Source organism: Synchiropus splendidus, chromosome 19, assembly GCF_027744825.2.
Source record: "Synchiropus splendidus isolate RoL2022-P1 chromosome 19, RoL_Sspl_1.0, whole genome shotgun sequence".
Classification (NCBI taxonomy): Eukaryota; Metazoa; Chordata; class Actinopteri; order Syngnathiformes; family Callionymidae; genus Synchiropus; species Synchiropus splendidus.
Window position 1 is genome coordinate 8,355,626 of NC_071352.1, and position 25,217 is coordinate 8,380,842.

Consider the following 25,217-nt stretch of genomic DNA (forward strand, 5'->3'; position numbering starts at 1 on the left):
CCTATTGCGTTTCAGTCGTATCCTGACATTCAAGCTGAGAACCACTGTTGACTTTTATCACTCCTTTAGCTAACTGCGAAACATGAAAAAAAAGACGCCCTCCAGCACTCAAAACTGGACGCCCTGTGTCCTCAGCAGGACGCCCTAAATGTATTATTCGTGCCTGTATAATGCGTCATCCCACTGGTTTCCGCCCGGTAATTTCACCAAACATGATCCATAGTCGCAGATTCTTGAACCTTTCGCAACCGTATTTTGGCCATCGCGGCCGCCATATTTATTTACCACCGGGGTTATGGACGCCCTGTTTCAAAATCCCAGCTAAATGCCTGCCTTCATTGAATTTAGCTTTTCGGGAATCGAAGGTTGGCTGTAATCCGAGGGTTGAAATGAGCGACTCAGCTCCAACTGTCAAACTGAAACAAGGTCAATCCTTGAATTACACTGTATCACTGAGAAATGAAATGATTTATGAAATCTACAGTTGAGGATTAGCGATGGCTCTGCAAAAGCCCAACATTGACAGCTGACAACTTTGCCACGTAAATGATGTGACAGATATAGTGTAGCGGATGAGATCATGTCCCCCCCCCCGAGGGTCTTGTGATGTGCTGTGAAGATGATCAACGCCTTGTGAGGGAAGGCTAGGAGACGGGATTGACAGATGGATGGTGGAGAATCAGGAGCAATAAGTATGCAGCGCAAATGAGAGGCGGAAAGCTTTCATTCAGGACCCGGACGCTCCGATACTTTTGACAAATGCCTGAGCTGACACCTGAGTCACTAAAACTCATCCATAACAACATGAAGTCAAGGAGAGTTCAGTAGCCAGAAGCGGCTTTGTGACTCATTCCAAGTCTTGCCACGGCAACGCAAGTCCTTGTTTCAGTTGCGCCAACACTTTTAATGGAGTGACACATTTGATATTTCAGAATGTAAATACAGCCACGGCGATGTTCACCAACTGGGCCCGGCTGTTTATCCATCAGTGACTCCAGCTGCGGCGACTCAGACAACCTCGCTCGGTGGACCTCCTACATTGAGTCTTGTGCTGTTCCGAGAGCTTTTGACAAGCCTGGAGTAGCACTTGTTTTCCATGACGAGTCTCAAGTTCGCTTGTTGTAACTGACCCCACTTGTGTAAACCAATTAAATCAGCTGTTATCTCCACAAGCCCCTGTCGACTGGTCCTACGTCTGAGCTTATTTCACGTATAAAAGACATGAGATGAATCCTCCCGTCTGTTATTAGAGCTCACGATGTGTTGACTGAGCCTTTCCTCTCAGATAGAGCTCTGAATAAGTGAAATATTGAAGACTATCATCAGTCATTCATGAGCACTGCACGAAAGGCAGGGGCCAGTTCACTAGATATATTTGTTATATAGGTCATGACAGTTAATGCTCGTAAAGTCTGCATCTCTCTTCTGGGACGCCTGCTCTTATAGTTGTTAAATATGTGCACAGTATTGATAGATTTTCTATAACTGGCCTATTGAGGAATGTACAGGAAGGAGACTGTGAGCTCTTGATAAAAAAAAGTATTAATATGAGTAGTAATCTGAGTAATATGTAGATAAAAACATGGGAAAATTCTCGATGATATATTTCAATATTTTTCTGGCTGAAACTGACGCAGTTTTCCTCTGGATTTGATAGGCCTGGAAACGATAAGGGATGAGTGCCTCTCTTTTCGGGAGATTGTCATGGAGATAGAAGCCATTAGATGGCATTGATTCTTTGTCCTCCTGCTGCTGGCTTTATTGGCAACAACCTTTAGCTATCAAGGGTTTGAATCGGAGTGGCAGGGAGAAGGACAAGCTTCTGAAACCTGAGGTCCCACTTAGGTGCAGCCCAGCCTGGCGGAGTGGAGAGGGAGTGTCATGTTTGGACACAAGCATTTGGCTCTAAACTGGAGGTGGAGGTGGATCCTTGACTAGTCTAGCTGACACTCGGCAGGGGTGTGACATCTTGCCCAAACATTAGAGAGCATATGCAGGTCTGTTTTGTCTAGAGAAACTTAAGCGAGCTTCCACTCTCTTGGCAAAATTCAAGATGTGAATACTAGCCAACCAGGCTTTGACCCTGCAAGGTGTGGAATGTTGCCCGGGGGAGCTCAGTCCGCACAAAGTACGGTAGTTGTCCATTTGGCATTTGGGAAGAAAAGCACTTCATAGGACAGAGACTCTTTAGCCCAGTGTACCAAGTCTGTTTTGGGGGGATTTGCGCACACTGCCCACATCTGGCAAGAGTGAATAGTGAAAGACTGGGGTGCCCCTCTGAAGGAAGAGGCATGAGGTGGCATTCTAGGGGGTGAATCCAACAGCCCCAAAGTCCCCAGTGTGAATGCGCCGTAAACCCAATCCTTATAAACCTCCTCAAGCATGTCGATACACAATGCAATGCAAGGTTCATGAGATCTGAGTCTAGTCCTGGGCTTCTTCACAATGGGCTTACGTGTGAGACGTCCCTCAAAGGCCAAGCCATTTCGACCATCTATGAGTCTTTATTATGAACCCAAGGCTCATCCACGTCCGTCCAAACTACTTCCCTTGATCTCCACCTTCATTCACTTGTGAACCCCAAACTCACTTGGACTCATTCCCTCTCTATTTTAAACTTTAATTCTGCTCCTACCCTCCCTGGTCTTTAACTCTACCACTGGCTGGCACCACCTGCCAAAGCTTTAATGTCAGTACATTTATCCATAGGTACAGCCCTCCTGGATTCCACTGAAATCCTACCCAGGGTGTATTATCTGGCAAAAATAAACCATTAAAATTCATCATGTCAACACAAATGATAAACCCTAAGGACATAAGCTGCAGAGCTTTCTAACGTCCATAGCCCTAAAATAAGCAACAGACTGAACATATCCATGAGAGGCTGCATGGAAGGTCTATAAATAAGAGCGCAACAACACAGAGATTAAATCTGACTACAGCACAGGAGTGTGAGAAATAGCGGAGAGGCAGATTACGTTTGCCTACAGATCTCATTACATCAATAAACCCAACGTCACAAAGCTTGTTTACGTAATCCGTAAAGAATCAGACTTCGTGGGGCAACGTTTTAACCTGTTACTCCAACAATTTCTCCTTGAGCCAAACTGTCGCATTCATACATAGAAATAACGTACTCTGTCGGAAGAAATGTGTTGATGTATTGGAAAAAGATTAACCACAACATGAACAAGAAAAAATACTTGTCTGGCTCAAACACATGAAGCGCTGCCCCCCCGAATAACATCACCAGACAATGGATTTGCCTGTCGAAAAGGTGTGAGAATTCTGGCCACCCTACGTTCGTCATCCAAGATGGCTTCCTGGATCGTAAACATGACGTAGACATGTAGAATAGATGAAATACAGTCTGCAAATAAGTATTTGCTCTACATCCTGCTTGTTTTCTAATTGTAAATGGAACACACGTTGATCAAGAAGTTACTTATATTTGGAGAGCTTGAGAATAGCGTTCATAGATGACGCCTTCCTCTTCTGGAACAAAGTGAACTCAGTTGTCACATTGTTCCCAGCTCAGACACACAACTCCCGAGGCAACTGGCATCTTTCAAGGCAGCCACTTTGTAAACTTAATACATTTACAATTTAATTTTGGCCTATCTACTTTACATTATTAGCATGTGAGGTTCAGTTGCTGAAAAGCAAATACACACTCGGACCCCTTTAACCGATATATCAATGTGTGGTTAAAAATAGTAGTTCCAGTCCCACCTCCATCAGATGAGTTGGCTGGATAAAAAGCTGAGGAGCTCTGGAGGGATAGTGGGTTGTTTTCCTTATCGGATAACAATGAGAAGTTTTATACGTTGGGTGCGAAATAAAGAGCAGCAGAGTAGAGCGAGTGGAACAACAAAAGAGTTGTGACTCGTGTAGCATAAGACACAGCTGCGGTTATGTCAGACAGAAGCAGGCCGTTCGAATCATTTAGCTGGCTATGTAAGGCGGGTAATGCAGTCGGCAAACACAAGCTAACTAGGCAGTAAATCTCTTGAGCACACAAATATTCACATGGACACACACACGCTTGTTCCGTGTGTGCACTCCGCGCAGCCACTTCTAATCCGCTGTTTATTAACACGCTGATTTCCTGTCATGATCATAATGAAGACTCTCAGTTCTCCGCATGGAATATCTATCCTCTCCACTGGAGATAACTCAGCTCCTTCCCACGTTTGAAACACCAGCGGGGTTGTTGAGGGGAGGAACGACGGCCAACATTCCAGATTGATTTTTATGCTTGTTTTGAAAAGCGCTATAGTTTGAGTGCCATGTCGTGTTGAAATGGTGTACAGGGAAAAAACACTTTTCTACAGCAAGTGTGAGTGACAAACACCAAAGACATGAAATACATTTTTCCACTGTGATTTCAGGGGGGTGGTCTCCATTTTTCGCCATTTTCTGTACTATAAAAAAATGTAATTTACGCTATTTTTAATTTCAAGACATAAGTTCATCAGGTACACTCTTCGGATTTTTTAAACCATATATTGTAAAGAGAAACCACTTTTTTGTGTTTTTGTTTCATCCCTACTTGAAATCCAAAAGTCATTTTGGAATCAGTGAACGTAAGGAAAAAGAAGAAAAATGATGCAGTTCTTGCGATCTGCACATGGAAACAGAGACGTCAGATATGAGGACAAACCACAAGGTCGAGCTACCAATCCACAATGGCAGCAGAAGAGTCTAGCCAAAAACATATTTCGGAAATCAGTTGTATTTCATGTGACGTGACCAATCTACGGCATGATAATGAAAAGAGTCACGGCTCCTTGCTTAAAGTCAGCTAAATGGCAGGTGGCTTTAATATTTACATACCCATGCTGGAGCCCGACGCGGCGAAGAGCTTGGCATTAACACGGCTACACAAACACAGAGCAGATTTGGATTCCGGTGGTCAGTGACAGATTGTGACGCCGCTGCGGTTGTGTAAATGGAATGCTTCTCTGGAGCGTGTCCAGAGCTGTAACAACTGCCAGTCTGTTACGGCTTATTGCATAATGTAAAATGAGATATAGGAAAAGGTAAATTTGATGAAGATTACTATTATTACTGAGAGGATTAATAACCCAATGAGTTGATCATTTAAAAAGTGACAGATTCTGTTAATCCATCGGAGTTTCAGACGGAAGAAAAGTCAGGTCCTGGAGTCGTGTTTGTGATTCCACCTCACAAAAACAAGTGCCAAATTGACTTCATGTGGCTGCAAGCAGTGCCGAGAGCTGAAGCCTGTCAGCAGACCTGACGGATGTTCTGCCAGGGGGGTGATAAATGTTGTGCGATGGATGTTCAAACAGAGCATGTGTGTGAGCCCGTCGTCGTGCCACGGTGTCTCCAGAATATCTGATGTGTTTGCTTTATGGCAGCATCACGGAGGAAAGGTGAGGGGAGCAGAGTTAATGGCTGCTCTTTTCGGAAAGGAGGCAATGAGGTTTGACAGCAGAGCGCCGCGGAGCAGAGGTGACAGCCATGAATCAGTGCTCAGGGGGGCGTCAGCGCATGGGTCATCCGTTGAGGCCACTCATGGCGGAAATATAGACACATTGTTCTGCGCCCCAAACATCTACATGAGTAATATGTCCAATCGGAAAAGACTCTTTTAATAGCCTGCCGTCTCTTACAATGACATGCTTCACTCCATTCATGAGTCTGAGCCTCCCGGCACCTTGGTGTTTGGAAAGTTTGAGGAGTTGAAAGAGGGTTGCTTCACAGAAATCCAAGCTAAAAGGTTCGCACAAGGCAACTCAGCTCATTAATAAGAAAAAAAGAAGCAGCCTTCAACGTTTCTGAGTGACTGAGAAGCGTCAGAGATGTGCTGCAACAGCAACACCGGGGGTGAGAAATTCAATAGACTCAGAATCAGGGATGGCAGTAGAAAGACAGCACGAGGCCACCAATAAACTTAACATTCATGTCTGATCTCAGAGAACAACTTCTGTTCAGTATCGTGAGAATCAATAAATATTGTTCATTATTTTTATGTCGTTTTATTCATCCATTCATTTTTAAATATAATAACAACAACAACAACAACAATAATAATACATAGACAAGCACCATTATTTAAAAAATAAGTATTGTGGAGCAGCAAAAACACATACTTTTTTTCATGAAATAAAACTCTTGCAGGTGAAATATGATTTGTTCATTTTTATACAGTCCTTCTGACTTCATTCAATTCTATGTTATTGATATTGAAGTTTTTGGGTTTTTTTCAGACTATTGCGATATTTTTAGCTCCTTAAACTAAATTTGAGTTTCCATGGATAACCATTGGATAAGAATCCCATCACCAAAGACTGTTCAAAGAGCAGCGACTGTTGCAGAGCGTTATGCAAGGAACAGCAGACCATAAATAAACAACATTATTAAACCACATTCCTGAAGCTTGTTCTTGCCAAGTTCCGGCCCTTCTCGCAAATCCAATGCATGTTTGAAGCACACAAATACAAAACTTGTATTCCAGGCCAAGATGGGGGCAGAGGAGCAGATATAATGTCCGCGTTTATTCATCAGACCTAGGATTTGGGTTCACTGTGGGACATGGAGCTGCATGGTGACACATGCCTGGAATTATTGTATAAATCATTTAGCCTGAGTCAGAAATAGTTAGCCTCAGCTTGGTTAATATTTAAATAAATATTTTGTTTTTTTCCATGGTAAAGGTGAATTGAGATCAAAATCTAAAAGGCACTCTCAAGGATGAGTGACAGGCCTCGCAGTAGGAGCAGAGTATGTGTATATGTGTGTGTGTGTGGAAGGCAATGTCTCATACTGTGTGCACAACATTTGAAGGCCTGGTCGGCAACTTGGGTTAAAAACACACTGAGCTCGGCAGTCGACACCGTGACGCAAGACTATCTGTTGTTTTGTCAACGCAGGTTAATGATCGCCATGGAAAACAGGAAACCTTGAGCCGGTCCGTAAACACGGCAGGAAAATTAACTCTGATGCTTCAGAAAATACGACGCTCGTGTCTGTCTATACGGCTTCACTTGCCTGTTGATTCTAGCCAGGGTCACAAGTTGTCTTTCTGAAGAGCGGCTTGGTGAAACCAGAACCAGGGACTGGGCTGAGTCAGAGGTGACCTCAGTTCGGTGGAGTACAGGAGGGAACAGGACATTCTCTCTTTGTTCTAGAGTTGTTGGTAAGCTAACACTTTGCGCAACAATTAGCTTAATCCGGCTGGTTTAAGGGAGGAGAAGTCAGCTGGCAAAACAGACCGATCAGATCATTTAACTTAGCTTCCAAACCATTATTCTGGTTTGACTTGTTTATGTGTGTTGCTTTCCACTGGCAGTGGTGCTGAATTCATGTCACCACACCTCTCTATCAGTCATGGCCAGAAAGTGCAAATCCCTCATGCTCTTCTCATAATGCACTGCAACAATTGATACTGAGGCTTGTGTGTTGGATTTCCCACCTCATAAAAGCCTCACCATCTTCATAAACTGTGGTAGCTCCTCGCGCTGAACTCTCCTGCAGCAGTGTGACAACATCAACGTGCTTTTGTGTGACAGACTGAGGAGGTGGGGAGGGAGTTGCAAGGTTGAATCCTGTGCTGCTATTGTGTAAAGCCACTTCATTCAGACCAACAATGTGCAAGTACACCCAGCGTTTCTTTGGTCAGCCTGACAAGGTGAAGAAAAAATTGAAAAAAAACTGCTGTAAATGTTTCACTCATCCAGTATTTAAGTTGGTTTTAGATAACTGTATTTTATTATTTATTTTTCCCCAGGAAGTTATTATTTTCAAGTTTCTATTTTTAGATTAATTAATAATTTTGGAAACTATTTTTCTGTCTCATCTCTTCCCTAAGGTTTTTGAAAATAAATATGTGTATATATATGTATTTTTATCTTGCTGTGTTCATATATACATCTTATAGCAATGTTTTGGCTCAAAAATCATTAAAGCTTACAGGATTATGTGAAACATGACACTATGAGAAATGTTCATCGTCGAATCATTTTTCTCGTTCCTGTTTGCTCTCATTCTGAAAGGGCTGCGTGTTCATCCGCTTGCTTCATCCTCCGATTACAAAGCAATGAGTTAGTTTAGTGAAGGACTGTTTAAAGTTTGGAACTTAACAGTTTCCTCCTGTCATCAGTGTCAGACATCCCATCAATAGCAGCGTGCTTCCATGAAGCGACTCGCGAGATCGCCGCGAGATTACAGCGGTCAACAAATATTGCGACCGCGATGGCCAAAATACAGTTGCAAAAGGATCGAGACTCTGCGAATTTGGATCATATTCGGCAAAATCACCAGTGAGGTGACACTACCAGTTGGGCATCATACAGGCATTAATAGTAACAAAGGTTTGAGAAATGTAATTAATAATAATAAAACACATTCACTTGATCAATCGTTTTTAAATCAAGTTGTCCTTCTAGATTGTATATAATCTATCGTGTTTTATTTTGCCAATAAAGCTTGACTATGAAGTGTGAATCAGCCCAGAAATGTGGGTGAGCGGCACAAAATTCAGCGGCAAAATTTGCAGAATTCATGTGCTTTGTATTGTCAGATCTGGCTGTGATAGAGTGGGTCAAAGGGGGCAGCACTTGACCTCGACCCACACATGGTGTGAGGGAGGAGAGAGTATTTTCGGCGCCTCACCACTGTGATTCAGAGAAAGCAAAAGCATGTTGCGTTTCTTTCATCTCTCCCGCCATCCGCTGGCATTGATTTGTCTGTGATAGATCTCTTTGCTTGTCGGTTTGTGCACTGAAGAGGACTTTAACCCTCCCCAGGGGTGGCACGGCAACTCCTCCACTTTAGCGAGACCTGAGCCAGGCATCAACACGCCTGCCACTTTTCAGAGGCTGAACTACAAGCCGCTGACCCCAGAGACGGCCGAGCGTGTAGGCTGGTCATTAGAGAGTAATGGAGAGGAAACACAATGAGCCTCACCACTCATCTGTCAGCCTGTTGTTTCCATCATTACGACCCCCCAAGTCTCTTTATGTATTAGACGTGACTGACCCCAGAGTACGTCGGTAATTCCTCTCCTGACCTGCGGACTGCGAGGCCACATATCATGCACGACCAAATATAAAGGGCGGGTTGACTGACTGTCGACGGTTATTTGCCAGAGACTCTCAACGCAAAGCACTCACATATGGAGGGCAGCATTTATGTGCTGCGGTCAAATATCAAAGGTTTTACTCCTCCTGTAGTTTATGTCTCTTCTGTGTACACTTTAACCTGCCGTTCGACCAATATTCTTTGTGCCAAAAACACATCTTTTTTGGGGAAATAAAACGTATTCTGGGGAAGACCATCACTGCAACAATGCTAATGCATAATTCTTTAACTTTAACTATCAACTAGACCATTTAAATGTCAAAATATATCGACATAAGAAGCATTTTTTCTTGCGAAGTGAAGCCTAAGTTGTTTTATAATTTTCCAGGGGTCATGATAAGTTGATCCCATGTTACTCAGGATGTAGTACACGTGCCAGGCCTATGTCAGGCTTAGTGCTGGAACATTCCAGCAACAAATACAGAAGACAGCGTAGCACATGTGCAAGGAAAAAACTTGTTATACATAAACATAGCAACCTGACAACAGAGGTTCTAGTCTGGACTGATGACAAAAAAACACAACTTAAAATAGCCCACTACACTCAACTGTGCCAGCGAGATCCCCTCAAGCATCATGTCATCACACTGGTACCTGCACGTAGTTGTTAGCTTAAGACCAATAAATGTACAAAAGGTGATAAATAGATTTCTATTCGCAGGAGAAACACTAGCCACTGGCTGTTTTTGTCGATTATAACAAAAAAAATGAATAATGGTAATTGAATAATTGGCGTTTCTCTCAAAACCAATCAAAAAATAAATTAGTAAATAAATGGTAAGTGGTCATAATGAGACTATACAGAACAAGCGTGAACATAAGCCTTTACTTTCCACCCCCTTCAGTAGGGGGGGGCTAAACAACATGAGGGGCGTAGCATGAGCATCTGTAAATGGCATTCTTGGAAGTAGTTTCAACAGAATCTCATATCAGTGAGCCTGAAAATACAGTGCATATATTTGAAAATACTGCAAGACGGACTCACAACTCTCTGGTTTTCTTCTTAACCGCATGCTCATCTCATCAAATACTCTAAACTCATATCAATTTTGAGGAATTTTAAGGTTAGTTCTTGACGTTTACAATGTCCAGTTGGAGGACAAAAGTTGAACAGTGTTAAGGTCCATTTATACTCCCTTTTATTGAAATGTAAATGTTATTGAAAAGACTAAATGGAAGCAGCGTTTCAGGCGGCGTTGGTCAGTGAGGCGCTTATGCTACATACCGAGTTGTATCAGCAACACTGCTCCGTTTGGACCGTATCCGTAAGCTTTGTGGAAACGTACAGAAATACAACGAATTCACCTCAGAGCACGGACAGAAGGCTCCGTCCTTATCCACTTTCATAACTTTCGTAACATTGACCATAAATGGGCCTAAAAAATGCTAAAATCACACTGCAGATTTGAAGCGAAAAAGAGCCATCTTCCATGTTAAATTTGCTTTTTCGCTTTTCCAGCCCTAGTGCAGCGCTGCTTTGCCAAAGACCTGTCGTCAGCAAATGATAAAGTAAATACGAGTAATAACGCAAAAACGTCTGGGATTCATATGAAATAAGAGAATTACATCATCAGCATATATGAATATGAGACACCGTATCATTTACGCTCGTCGTCGCTGGGTAATCCGCAAGTGATTTCACTCTGACATACTGACAAATGCAGGAAGGATATATGAGGTGTTTCGGCAGTCGTAGCACCAAATACACAATTGTACAATTGTCCACCCCCTTCATAGTCAGATCGAGTTGGAGGAAACACATTGATGGATAGCCATGCGTTCCGGCTTCAGAGCAGGCAACACCACAACATTGTCTGTTGTTGTGGTGTTGCCTGGGTTTGCTCACCGGGGCAAGAAGGCAAGCGGCTTCCAGATCACACCAAGTGATGGAATGTGCTGTACTTTATATATATATATATATATATATATATATATATATGATCGTGCTGCACGTCAAGGAAGTTGGGCAGGAAGAAAAGTTCTAAGAGGTGGAAGGAACTCCTGATATGATATAAGGGCGGTAACTGCGTCCCATTACAGACGCTAGAACATCAAGCCTCATCTGTAGGTGAGCAGCAGGCGAATGTTCCAGCTCAGTAATGTAGTTTACGAGGAGCTTGTTTTGAAGTAGTTTCATTAGACGGTTTACTTGCTCCGCTGCCGGCGCAATCGCTGAAGAAGATGCAATAATGTAGCCGCATTAAGGCAGAACGTGTGTGAAAGTCGGACAACAAAGTCACCCATCAGGTATTGGCTCAGAGCGACGTGGGAGTCGATGTCGATTCGATAAGCGCGGCATGTTTCCTGCCGCTAACAGGAAGGGACCGCTGGAGATGTTTCCCCTTAAATATTTTATACAGAGGCCGAGCCCTCGTGTGTGTGTGTGTCAGCTGTTATTCACGTTTACAAGTGTTATATAAATACAGTAGGTTGCATAAATAGAAACATCACCCGCCGGCAGAATTTTTTGTTTTTTTAAGTCAAGATTTCCAAGCCAGAATATAGAATTACTTCTGCATTTTTAGCCTCTACCTGACGACATTCTTTGTTTTGAATTTGATCTTTACCATACATATTTATAGCTGCCAAAAAAACAATGTTGACACCTGCATTTAGATATATTTTTTAGTGAACAGCATCTTCAGCAGAACTCTAAATATTGTAATTTTCCAAACTATAAGCCACTGCTTTTTCATAGATTTTGAACTCGGGTTTAACAGCAGATACATGGATTTGTATGGGCGAAGGAGCAAGATACGTCGGACCAATGAAATCACAGGCCTGTAGCTCCGCCTCCACAGCTTTCCTCAACTGCAGCTGCAATGGCGAAAGTGCCTCAGATACGCACGGCCGCACACGACGCATTGGGTGTAAATAAAATGCCTGTAATTTTATTGGTCTGAAGTGACAACACTTATTTTGCCTCAAAGTTCATGTTCATCATGTTTCATCAAAGTCAAATTTCATCGCCTTTGTTGTTGCTGCTGAGACACATTAAATTTACCCGTTAAAAATGGTCTGGACATTACTGCGTACGCAGCTTTACATCCCCGAAGATTCCCAGAGTGTAGGGGGAGTTTTCTTTTTAGTCAAGACTGAGTCGTGATGACAGCTCCCTAATGGGTCAGTCCAGCTAGCCATGCTAACGTAGCACGACAACAACTGGGCAACAACTGTTAGCTTCAATTAGATTCCTCCCCTCCCAGTGACACGCTCTCGCCCGTGGACATAAACGTATACATATAGTATATGTGAGGTGTGTGACCTGCAGGACACCAGAGGCTAAGTGGTGGCCGGCAGCAAGATCCGGATGGACACTTATCGCCATTCTGCCGCAATCCAGAGTGACAGCTCTTTGTGGTGGTGGCTATACTTAGCCCTGCGGGATCTATCGTTTGAAGGGAACAGTTGGTGTTCGACGGCAGCTCACACCTGCCCCCTTCATCGCACCTGTGTATTGCCATCATGGAGGCTCACCATTAAAGTGATGAGTCAAACTGTATCGTCGGAGCCCAACAACACAAATCGACGAAGATAAATAACGCCAGGTGTCGGATTACACCTTCGATTAAACAAATTGTCGCCACTATATCTTTGTAAAAACAAGAGACAGCGAGCTGACAGCTAACAGGCAGGTTAACGGCTCCAGTCTGCACTGGACTGAGCAAAGACAAAAAGGACAGCAAACAGTTCCACGTGCAACGCACAACCCTTCGGTTCAGAAGTTGATCTGAACTTATATAGCATGAGGAAGCCCGTACACATAAGCTCCTATATTCAGTGAGACTCACGAACTCAACTGAAGGGCGTTCGTGTTTGTTTCCATGACACTTGAGAACACAATAACACGTAGCATATGTAGCAGGAACATGAGGTCACCGTGGATGCAAATCAAATCCTTCAAATCTATCCTTCGCTTGACTACAACCAAGTCAGACATGAAAACAACCTCTATTTAAGCAGTCCACAAGGTGGTGCTCTAATTTGAACTCAAAATAAACATAAGAATTTACATATATTATCAGCAGAGGACATACTCTTATTTATGTTGTGTAATAGCACAAAAAGAGGGTTGAAATATGCATTAAATATCTTTATGGATTAATCGCTTTCACCATTCTCCAGTGTGGCACGGCACTTCAGAGCACAAAATCCAGCAAGCAGAATTCAGTTTAAGTTATTTGAGTTTAATTTCCAAACATCCGAGATGTCATTTCTTCTGATGATGAAATAAAAATATGTGAAGCTAAAGTTGGAATGAATTCTTCCTTTCTTTTGAGTCCATTCATGGCTATTTTTACAGTACTGAGAAGCTCACATAAGGTAGAGACAAAATCACTCGAGAACAACCGCAAAGCTTCACTTCTGGCTCATGTTTTTGAACATTTATGTGACCACAAAGCAAAATTAAAAGCATATCATTGATCATAAATCAGAACTAGCGATATGCTAAAATAATTCCTGCCTGTTTTCAGGAGTCTGGGTAGCTTGTTTATTCATGTGTCAGAACAATAATAACCCTCCAACAAGGGCTCTGACTCAGACATAATCCATGTGCTTATGCATTTTCTTTGTGTTTACATCAGAAAATAACTTTGAAAGAAATGTTCTGCCGAATAGCAAAAATAGCAACGTTAATCCGACTCTTTCAGATCTATACAGAAGCAGCAGAATTGAGAGATATGATCTCAGCTGGTGCTCCTCCTGGATGTGCAGGGTGGAATTCAGGAAGTTGTATATTATAAATGTCAAATATTTTTATTCGACTATTTTAAATATTTAAAAAAACATTGGACGTTTTTAGGTAGTGAATATGATGATTTTGTTTTTTATTTATTTATTTATTAAAATGATCATTTATTTTAATGATATCTATGATGAAAATGATTAATATTTATTTAATGTAATTTAGATTTATTTTAGTTATTTACAGTGCAAATATTCACATTTTCCAACATCAATATCTATTTTGATTTATTCAATAATAACATTAATTTAATTTTAATTTAATTGAATAACATTTAATTGAGATTATTTAATAATCTCATTTGAAAGGGGTGATAAAACAATGCAAAAAAAAATAACAAATGAATTACATTATGCGTTCACAACACAATTTCTTTTGTTTTGAGCAAATGAGGGCCGCAGAAATGTGGCCCCCCGACTTGGCCACTTTCTAACCTAGACTGTCACTCTCAATGTGGGTGAGCAGTGGTCTTTACTGTTACTACCCAAAGCTTTTGACAATAAGATGACTAATGCGGTCTGGAGCTGGAAAGCTTTGCCCTTGAGCTCAGCACTTTCTCCACCAGTCCTGACACTTGTCACACTACATCCTTCCCTTCCTTGCGCAACCAGCGCAAAACAATTTCGTTTCCGGGCCACGCCACAGTTTGGGATGGCATGACCCCAAAATGAAACGGAAACGTAGTGATCCTCCTCTAATATGAACTGACACGGCATTGTAGCGCAGTGGATAATCTGATGTTCAACAACCTCAGGCGGGGAAATGGAATCGTACTGTGTACAGTTGCAGCTTCATTACTCTGCGTGGTTGAAGGGTTCAAAAGCCACAGACTGTTTTCAGGCCGACCCACAGCCGGCGTCGCTCATGTAATCGCTGCTTTGTCATTCAGCCCTTGCTTCTGTATACATAATGGAACATATAGCGACCGAAAGTTGGTCTGGTGTGTATTAAGCCATGCAGCTAATGGCAGGTTTGTATGCATGGAGTGACCTGTTGTCGTCAGTCCTCTCATGTTTCCCAGTCACCACGGTCGTCCGTGAACTGCACCTGGACGCGGTGGCAGCTGCAGATGTGCTGCTTTAATAATGGATTTTATTAGCATGGTTCATTGTTTACCCCGGATCTTGAATTACTTTGACATCCTGTTCTCTCCTCGACTCCTAAATCCCCCGGAAACTGAGGAAATAGATTTGATTTGGAAGTGACAACATAGTTCCAGTTACTTTATGCTTGCTTCAGGGCTTGATAATATTCAAACCATGAAAACTGTAACAACAAATGTGTACTTTTATGATCCTTACTTGATATATCCTGCTCAGTTTCTGGATGTTTATTTCATATTGAACACAAAAAAGTCAATACTGTTCTTTCAGATATTTATCATTCTAAATATGGCGTATTAGTTTCTGCTTTTTGAGGTTTTAGTTCATAGTAAAAGTTTATATATTTGCTTAAATATTAATGATTTCTTATGTGAATACTGAAAAAAATAAGTGCGCTGTTTGTTATATTTTGTTTTTGTTTTTTTATGGCATATGAACTGAACTTGGCGTGTTGGAGCGTGCGTGGGGATTCCAGATAAAAGCATAGGTTCTGATAACAGTGCGTTTGAAAAGGGGGAGGTAAACGCTGCACTTGAATCAAACACGCCCAATAAATACACAACAATGTCCCAAAGCGTCAGTTTCTGAATGACAATTAATTTACCGTAAATACCTGAAGGTGTCGTTGAGCGCACCGACTCATCTTCTTCGCGTTTATCTCAGAATATTTCCTCTCTTGAAGTGGCTCCCCGGCTTTAAAATCCAACTTTCACAGCGAACTGTCGTCAGCGTTCATCTTCTTTCGCGATATTTGGCAGAATAAGTGAGAGTCCCGAGCGACACGGACTGAAATAACCGGCTTGCTGGAGTCGCACTGCACATTCGAGTTGTCACCAGTGACTGTGAGCCGCTCAGCTGCACGCGCTCCTTCTACCCGTGTGACGTCACGGTGTGTGTGTGTGTGTGTGTGTGGCTGTGAATCTTTTTGACGCTAAAATCTCTGCCTTCTTTTATGACGAACTTGAAAAGAAATGTGAGCAGATTTTTTTTAATGGTGTCATTTCTTTTGTGATAATGATTTAAGTAAGCAGTTACATGTGCTTTTTTATTTTTTTTATTTTTTTTATTTTTTCGTACAAGGTAAACTATTTTCATTTTTTTTGTATATTTTATTCCTCAATCACAAATCAATGTTTAAAAAACAAGGTCAGCTATTATGACATATTTCAATTTAAAAATGTATCAAATTAATGACATATTTTCAATATTATGTAAAAGGTTTTTCTCTCTATTAAAATACGTAATATTTTAATCCCAAAGATGATCATTTTTATAATGATAATGCCACCTGCACTGTTTCGGACTCTGGGAGGAAATCGGAGTCTGCAGGAAAATCATGGTTTCTGATCAGATCACTCCTTCTCATCATCAACAACATCATCATTTACCCTTTTCCAAACCAAAGATGAAGATTCAATTTAAAATAAATGAAAATGAAGGAGAAAAAAAAATCATTCCAGGTGAGTCCCAAGTGTTCTCCCAAGTCTCAGGTCATTAGCTCATTGTGAAATAATGCGTGGTCTGACTCAGGGGACGGAGTCAAACCGTCTAGAGTGTAGAATGTCCCTCATTGAGGGAAAGGTGAAATGGAAAAACGTACGATAACGCACGCCAACATATCAGCGCTTGAGTGATGACTTCTGACTGCAGACCAAGTGAATCAGTATCAGTGATGCAGATGATTCTGTAGTCTCTGTGTGTCTCTGCATCTGATGGGAGTTTGTCCTACAATAGTGGAGATATATCTGAGAGGTCCGGTCAGACATTGCCATTAATGGAGTGTTGGCAGGGTTCATCAGAGTTGGTATATTTCTACATTATTCCTCCTTCATTGTTTCCTTTTATTGTGCTTTTAGTGTATTGCTGTGTTGCAGTCTAGTGTGTGTCCGTCCTCCAAGGTGAAGGTTGCTCAGAGAAAACTTTTCAAGTTGACAAATACCTTATTGCCGGAACAATCCTCATCCGTTTTCTGATGTGCTGTCTTTGCCGTCTCTCCAAAATCTGGTGCGTCACACAGCCGGACGGGGCCAGGCGGCTGATTTCATTGTCTGGTGTTCTTTCTTGGGAAATGTTCTTGTCTGTAAAGGTTGGACTCACGCGCGGTGATGTCACGGCTGAGATGCGATTAAGCTTTGAGGAGTTGAGCTGGAGGGTCGCTGCTTTGAGTCATGGATCCTCATATAAAGCAGGAAGTGTGTTTGTCTCTCGAGTGCTTCCTCTTTGCCGCTGTGGTTGTCTTGAGCAATGTTTGCGGTTCAGTATGGTTGCAACATCGGCAAAACTTAAGTATGTTGATGTCTATATTTCAGAGCAAAATGTTCAGCAGCAACAAGAACGGAAAATACCATTAATTACATGAATATAGTGGTGAAGGAGCAGGTGCGGAGGCGGGTTGTGAGTTGGTGCGACAGCTGTGCAATGAGGAAATCAAATCGCAAACCCAGTTATTGTGACTTTTTATGAAGAATTTATTTGGATAAATGAGCCAAGGTGTCATCTTCAGATCAACTTCGAGTCCCTCCCAGAAGACAGAGCTCCTCACCCTGCTGAGAAAACTCGCTTCCACTGGTCGGACAGCTCCTCCTCCACGCTTCCCATGACTACATAAAGTTATTATTATCATAATTTTTTACTTTCACAAATGTCCGGATGAGCTACATTAGCGCTCATAAAGTTCTCTACTCTATGTTCTGTATGTGCATTCTTTAAGAAACACAAATTTAGTGACTGCACATTTCTAATACAACGTCAACTGAAGTCCTCGATGGCATCTAAAAAATCCAGATTTTATTTACATTTCAGTTGTAAAAGCAAATCTCATGCTCAACGTGGGATTTTAATGTGTCTCTGTTATGGTTTATTTCTCCCTCATAGACTAAATCAAAGCTTATAAATGGGACTGTAAAAGCACATCTGTCTCTTTTGGCTCCGGCCCACATCCCTATCGTCTCGTCCTCTGTGCGCTGCAGGGAGAAATAGTGGAACCTTTAATAAATACATCTGCATGCTCCACTCGGAAGACGGCTTCAGTCCTCGTGGTGGGGAATTTACAGCTCACCAGTTCGTGATTTATTACAGCTTAAATAGTTCACAGTGCTGCACTTCATTGGAAAAAGAATGTACTACTCTGCAGTTTGCTGATAACTCACGGACAAATAAACTGTCACCCTCAAAAACACCGACTTTAAAGTGTGACCCTTGTCCCCGCACCGGGTTCAAAGACCTTCGGCATGTGGCAATAAGCTGTGTTTAGCAGAAACTGCGTCACAAACACAATGTTATTATAACAGCAGCGGGTCATTCGAATCGTAAAACCTGCTGTTATCGCATCCGCAATAAACTCACCAGATGAACGGCATGTGTGGTTTCCTAAACGCATATCAGCGCTCTATATTCTTGACCTATTAACCTCACTGAGGCAAGCGCACCCTTGAACAATTTTTGCGAATAGCATTTTCAGAGCCAGGAAATAAACAACCAATATTCTTTCTCTTTAAAGCCATTTTAAGGCTGACTAAAAATCAGTTTTCCCCTCCAAATACAGTTCGGAAAATCGGCAATTGTGTCACTTAAGGAGGGTCATGTGACTGTTACAGAAGTGTATGAATGTTTCATTATATTGGCTGACAACTGAGGGTGCAAGTGTGTCACTGCGCACCCCTGAACATAAATAATAAGCAAAGCAAATAAAGTCATTCCAAGACATGCTTGCATAATTTATTTTATTTATTTTTTTCTTCACATCACGGCTTTGTGCATGTTGATTTTGCATCAGGAAATATTGTTATTTCATATTTTAATGCGAATTATTATTATAATTATTTTAATATTCCTGTATTTTAAGCTTTATTTCCAATCCCAACTGAAGTCGAGCTAATGTCAGTACCGCTGGCGTCCAACAGAGAGCACCGTTTCGAAGCCTGTGCAAATAAGACTCGAAAATCTCTTGTGGTTCAAGAGGTTTGGCAGCACACCGACAGATGGTACAAATTAGATCCACTACCCAACATAAACAAGCTTGACAAGGTAACTACAACTTCTCTGTAAACACTCCAAAACACTACTTTGCGGCTAAAAATAGCAGCATGTTTATGAGACAAGAGGATCAAAGACGTTCCCATGTTGTTATGAATGTAACCGAGTCTCATCGAGTGTGTACAACCCTGAATAAACAAGGCTAAAGAGGCTCGATGAGCTGTGCCAGCAGAGTGGGCCTGTGTGAGTGTGTCTTCGTGGAGTCCAGCACAGCTCTTTGATTCAGGCCATCCCAGTGACCTTTGGGCTCGGCCTGGATAATGAGACGTGTCGCATACAAACCTTCCTCTTGCGGCTGATGTCGGCTTTGTCGAGGAGCTTCATTTACATTAGCTGCGAAGTCAATGTCTTCAGCGTTCTTCTTGTCACGGAACAGACGTCTCTTTTAAAGGCCTGACTGTGGCCATGTCACTGAGAGCTCCTTTACAGCGGAGAACACAAATAACCGTTTTGTAAAGTCCACAGAAACACATACAGCTTACATGACTCTTTGTTTTCTTGACACCTCTGTGTTCCTTATCAAGACCACTCAAGATGAGAGGATTTAAAAGCAACAGAAGAGGGTTGTGTCATGTCCGATCTGTCTGTCACGTTGAGCTCCAGAGTCCCGCCCACTTGAGCGACTCAACGTTGAGTTCAGCCCGTCTTCAATGTTACCACAGGACCATTGCGCTTGCATCTCAAACAGGCCACACAGCTTCAGCCAAGTGTTCCACAACACTGAAAGTAAAAGAGACCTCCTTAAAGCAGACCTTTGAATATGCTCGTAACATATTAACTTATCATATTATATTACAACGTTGTGATGCAACAGGTCTAACAGTTTATTACCCTATGTTAAATCTGTCATTTAATTCGTCTTTTTATCAATATTTTCTAGTGTAATGTGAACTGAGCACAATATTAATAAGTTAGCCTGGCAAAAATGTTTATACGTTACATTTTATATTGCATATGGTTTCGTCGTTTTAGATTTCTAGTGTAATAACATTCGGATGAAATACGTCATGATGATGTAGAAAAAAGATCCATATTTGTCAGAATAAATGATGTTTTCATGATTAAAAGATGTAGCCTTTTTAAAAGGCTTCAGTCACTGTCAGCAAAGGGGAGAGCCACATACCACCCACTTCAGGGTAGTGATGAAATCGCTCACCTGTGTGTGTCACATGGAACGTCACATGGGAGATGATACTTTTGCCTGCATTGCTGCCATGGTCGTCGATATAGGACGCAAAACCACACTTGAAAAAAGTCTCTCTTTGAGATCCTAGGAGTGAAAACGGGTTGTGTTTCCCTCTATTAAAAAATCTGCACATGTATCCAGACTAGGTGGCGCTAATGAGAGCAAAAAGTGGACAGGAACAAAAACCTGCTTGGCATCAAATGCAGCTCAGGAAGCGTTCTACTGATATGCATTGTGGATTTTGGAAAGCAGAAGCGTCCTGCTGCCAGATCTCTGTCAGCATGTCTAGACAGCAGCTGATAAAGGTCCAGTTGTAGTGTAGAACTCTTATTCCCGCTCTAATAGCTCAGCCCAACGGAGTGTGCGCCGCCCCCCCATGGGGTCTCCCGCCACATGGAGGGCCGTACCTGTTCTCAAATGTCAGCGCAAAAGGACTTTTCCCCGGACACAGTCGACGAGCTGTGCAGTGCCTGACACAGCTGTTGAGATGCAGAGCGAGTCGTGGGCTAGAAGAATGGGAAGTGTATGTTTGTCTTGCCGACTTTAGCATGAATTTTGAGTCATTAAAATGGCCTCATGGAAGAAGATGCGTTCGCATGTTGTCGCACATTGTGTGATTATTCTGAGAACAGCTGCTAGCGCTGTCCGGCAAAGCATGTCCTCAGGTGTAAAAATAGCAAAGGTGCTCTTATCTAGCTGTTGACACTTTCACACGCCTGGTGTGGTGGCTCTCCTCAGCACCTCTTCGTGTCCTCTCACTTTTTATCACTACATTCCTGAAGTGTGCCCTTCAATTATTCATCAAGTGCCAGAAACTTTCCAGATCAATTTAGGACAAAGACAGTATTTGGTACGAAGAACTTTTACATTTTAACTATTTTTTCCTTTGTTGTTGTCCTTTGTTCTGTTGATAAATCTCAGTGGCACAGTCTGTAACATCAGTTACAAGTTTCCAGCCGTCAGCAATATAATGAGCATGAAGACAGTCGAATAAAGCAGAATTTCCGTAATTCAGCGAGCGAAGCAGAGGACAGATGGAGAGACACGTCGCTAGGCAACTTCTGTGTCTCACCTCCGCGAAAAGCTCATTCAACCCAACTGCCTAACTGATGAGTATTACCAGGATCTGACGCTGGATGTTCACTTGGTTTTTTCTTTTTCCATTTCTAGTCGCATGAATTTTGTGTTTTCTGGTTCACGTTTCTTTGACGGTCATAACTAGTGAAGAGCGTTGGTCACCAACTTGTTGTCAAAACTGCACTCTACTGTGTCACAAAGTGGTGGAATCTAGTCAGGAGGAGTCAAATTTCTATGACTCAATAAAACACATTCCCAAGTGAATTATTTTCACCTTTAAAGCAACAGATCTTCTGTTTTTAGATGTTTAACGTTGCTGTGATTTTGTGATGAACTGCGAGAGTGAAGGGTTTTCCAACCATTCCATCTATACCCTGTTAATGGATCCAATTCGTTTCTGTGAATTCTTCCACAGAGCAAGATGTGGTCCACCACCCTCATGTTTATGTTCTGTTTCTATACTTATATTTGAAGAGTTACTATTTATAATTTTCATTTCAATGTACATTTCTTTAAAAAGCCATATTGCAATATAGAATTTTCGTTTTATCTTATTTTTTTGTTTTGTTTCACTAGTTTGTTTGTTTTTTTCAAACAGTACTGGTATTTTTTTTATTAATATTTCCTTCCCTGTAAATGTTAGAAGGAGGCAAATTCATGATTATTATTATTATTGTTGTTGTTGTTGTATTATTAAGTCAATGTTTTATATTACACATTTTATTTGCTTTATTTAAACTTACTTCTAAACATACTTTTTTCATTCAATATCTTATGAACGATGATAGCATCATAAGCTATGGCACTTAAGTGGAACTTGATGCTTGACTTGTGTATCAGTGTAGAACAGCTTGAGGACATTTCCAGCATGTGGCTGCTTTTTCAAATAAAATGAAGCACTGTGGATGGATGTTTTGTGGGTTAAAGTTACAGCTTTCTGGAGATTCTTAAATGTTCAGAGCCGATGTTCCCTCACTTCATAATTGAATGTTTTGACCAAAGGTTTTTTTTTTTGACTTGCCATGAATTTCATGTACATTATTATTTATGTGGTCACATTTTTTTTTTTACTGTTTAAAAAAAAAGTTAGTCGTTTTTGTGTCTTTTCAAAAATAGTTTTAATAAAACCAACTACCTGAAGTCACATAGCACGCAGAAAACAATTCAAGTCTCATTACTGCAACTCAAACAGAAGCTCAGGTGGACGATTGTTTTGAGGCACGTGATGCGGCACTCAACACAAACAGCTCCAGACTCATCATCTCCACATCGAGCCCATGTTTATCAGTAACTCCCAGTTGGGAATTAGAGTTGCTCATCTGACCCAATTTCAAACAATGAAATCATTAAATACACAATCCGTCTCAGAAAATTACATTTTAGGGATCATATCCATCACCAGTGTGTAACTCTGTCACAGCCTTCTGAAATATTGTTTGTTTCCTAAATAAAACATTATACTGGAAAGAAATATCAGTCGGGTGTATTAATAAATCATATACTAGAAGAATATTAGTTGATCTATTGAGTTAATTTCCGCTTCACGAACTCTGGGTTAAATGTCAACTCTCATGGGACTTTTTAAAAAGTGCAGCAGAGGTCCTCCTACTGGTCACTCACCTGGCTTTATAAGGCGCGTACCAAACCGCTATTGGCAGATGTGGTACGTGCAACTGTCTCCACAGCACCTACTCTTGGTGAGTGACCTCAGCTTTCTGTTCGCTTTTAAATCCTAACTTGATAAACTTGACTGCACAGTACAAATGTTTTCCTGGAGTGTGACCGTGTTTATGCATCAATTTTAGTTATCGCTAAATCAAACTGGAACTAATGGAGGGGTTTTTTTTCACCTGGAATAAGACTTTTATGCACGATGAAAACCGTAAATATCTGAATAAAAACAGCAACATAAAATTAATTTACGCAAATATTTAATTGACTCATTTTGAACATCAGTATAGAGTATTAAACCAAATAATAATAAAAGTCGATGGATCAAAAACTATTAATTTTGTGGTGAACATAGCAGTCATAAGAAGGAAAAAATGTAAGAAAAAAAGTTGCAGACAAAACCAAATTCTGAGGAATAAGACACCATCGATATTAGATTGATAAATATTCAACTATTTTAATGGAGAAACGCACAACAAAATAAGGGTTTAGGCAATAAAAAAAAACATTTTTGAAATGACTTTTAAAGGAGAACACCACCACACCAAATCTATTAATACTGACTAGGCAACAAAAAAAAATCATTTCAAAAGTATTGTAAAGGCTGTGTTAGATCTATATAAGAGCCCACACTGAAATAAACGTGGGTCAAAAAATAGTGCAGAAAAGTGTTCAATATGAGGGGCGTTTTCTGTCCATACTTGGCAGGTTACCTATGAAGAAGATGGTGCGAGTCTAGAAAGAAGTAGACTCAGGCTAACATGAAGTAGAGTCCTGAGAGTCCTGAGTTCCTGAGCTGGAAATGAGTGAAACTGTAAGGTAAATTCACAAAAGAGACGTTCTTTTGGCGGCAAAATGAGTCACAAATGGCGTATAACTGAAAGAGCATACTGTTCATTTAAAAAGTTGTTAGTCAAAAAGGGGCGGAAAACAATCATCTAAAGTTGTTTTTTCTTTAAAGTCATTGACGTCATGAAACTATAAACTAAAAAGCTAAAGTTCAGATGGAATCGTCCGAGCCCATGACTGAATTGGGTCGACCTTCTCTCCAGAGACGAGCTTGATCTTCTCACGCAGAGACTGTCTCTCTCCCCGCTCCAGCTGATTGGTCCCCATAGGAGCTCTGTTTCCCGAGGCGGCTCTGGAGGCCATAAAAGCCATCCACCGACGTCTCAGAAGACCAGAAGAGGTCCGAGTGGAGCTGCAGATCCCTCTTGACAGCTGCTCCAACAACAACCACCACCTCCGGCACCCAAAAAAGAAAAAAAAAAAAAATCAGGTGTGTGGTTGTTTTTTCAAGTCATGCAAATGACCCGGTCAATAGTCCACATGCAGCTCTGAACTAGCCTCGCCGCTTCAATGCTAGTCAGAGAATCTTCCCCAGTATTTTGTTCCATCCATCAAGAGCTTGTATCTGGTAAACAAATGATCATCAATATCACAGTAACAAAGCAACGCGAGAAAACTAATGATTGGCTGCTTTTACTATCATGTCCCAACATGCAAATACTGGACGGGATGCTTGGCTGAATGGCTTGCCGTTGGAAGGTGATGCTGTTATATGCACCTCAGAAGGGGTGGGACCTGCACTCTGTACTCCCTTGGGTGACCTGGGCAGAGCACAGATGGTCCCAGCGGAGCGTCCACACAAAAACAGCCTGCGGAGAAGCAGCGCAGTTCCCGTCCCAGGATTTAAAAATATCACCCAAGGCCTGATCCCGCTGCTAACAAGTCCTAAACTGACTCTCTGACCTGAAGAGCAGAGAAGTGTCAAGCTTAAAATCAGGATGTTTCATCTCCTCATTGATAGATAAACTAAATCTATCAATGAGCACTTCATGCGCCGCATCGTTCTCACTAAACCATGCTCGGATGGATGCTCACTATTTCTATCATCATGGTGCAGTTTAAACGCTTCATTGACACACAGCAGCAATAAATGGTATTTATGAAAGCACAGCAAACATATACAGTATATCGCAGTGTTGTGCCAAGGTGTGTACCCCTGTCAAAAATGGTATGTCCCTCATGTCCCTTATATCATATTTATATTATTAATAGGAGTGGGATTCGATGAAATCTAAAAATATATATAATCTAGTTAATAAGAGAATCTGTGATGAATTAATATCAATTAATCTCAGTTTAATGGTAAAAGAATATTTGCCACACAAGAATCCACATTTTTCAATTTGAATGAATTTGGTATATGACTGAATCAAATGATGGACCCATACATACATTTAAACAACAAAATATTTTGCATCAGTTAGAACAATAAATCAGGATG

General features: G+C 41.4%; 1 protein-coding gene across 3 annotated transcripts in view; it reads right to left on the reverse strand.

Annotated features, from left to right (window-relative positions):
• Window positions 1-17,065, reverse strand: part of LOC128751674 (glucagon receptor-like) — a 39,599-nt gene extending 22,534 nt beyond the window's left edge. Inside the window, exon 1 of one of the 3 annotated variants that reach the window (XM_053852888.1) lies at window positions 16,898-17,065. The gene's annotated coding sequence lies outside the window, so the exon portion shown is untranslated. Of the gene's footprint in view, window positions 1-15,562; window positions 15,836-16,897 lie in introns of those variants that run through there. The other 2 variants (XM_053852887.1, XM_053852886.1) reach the window with 2 other exon arrangements.
• Between the last annotated feature and the right edge of the window lie 8,152 nt (window positions 17,066-25,217).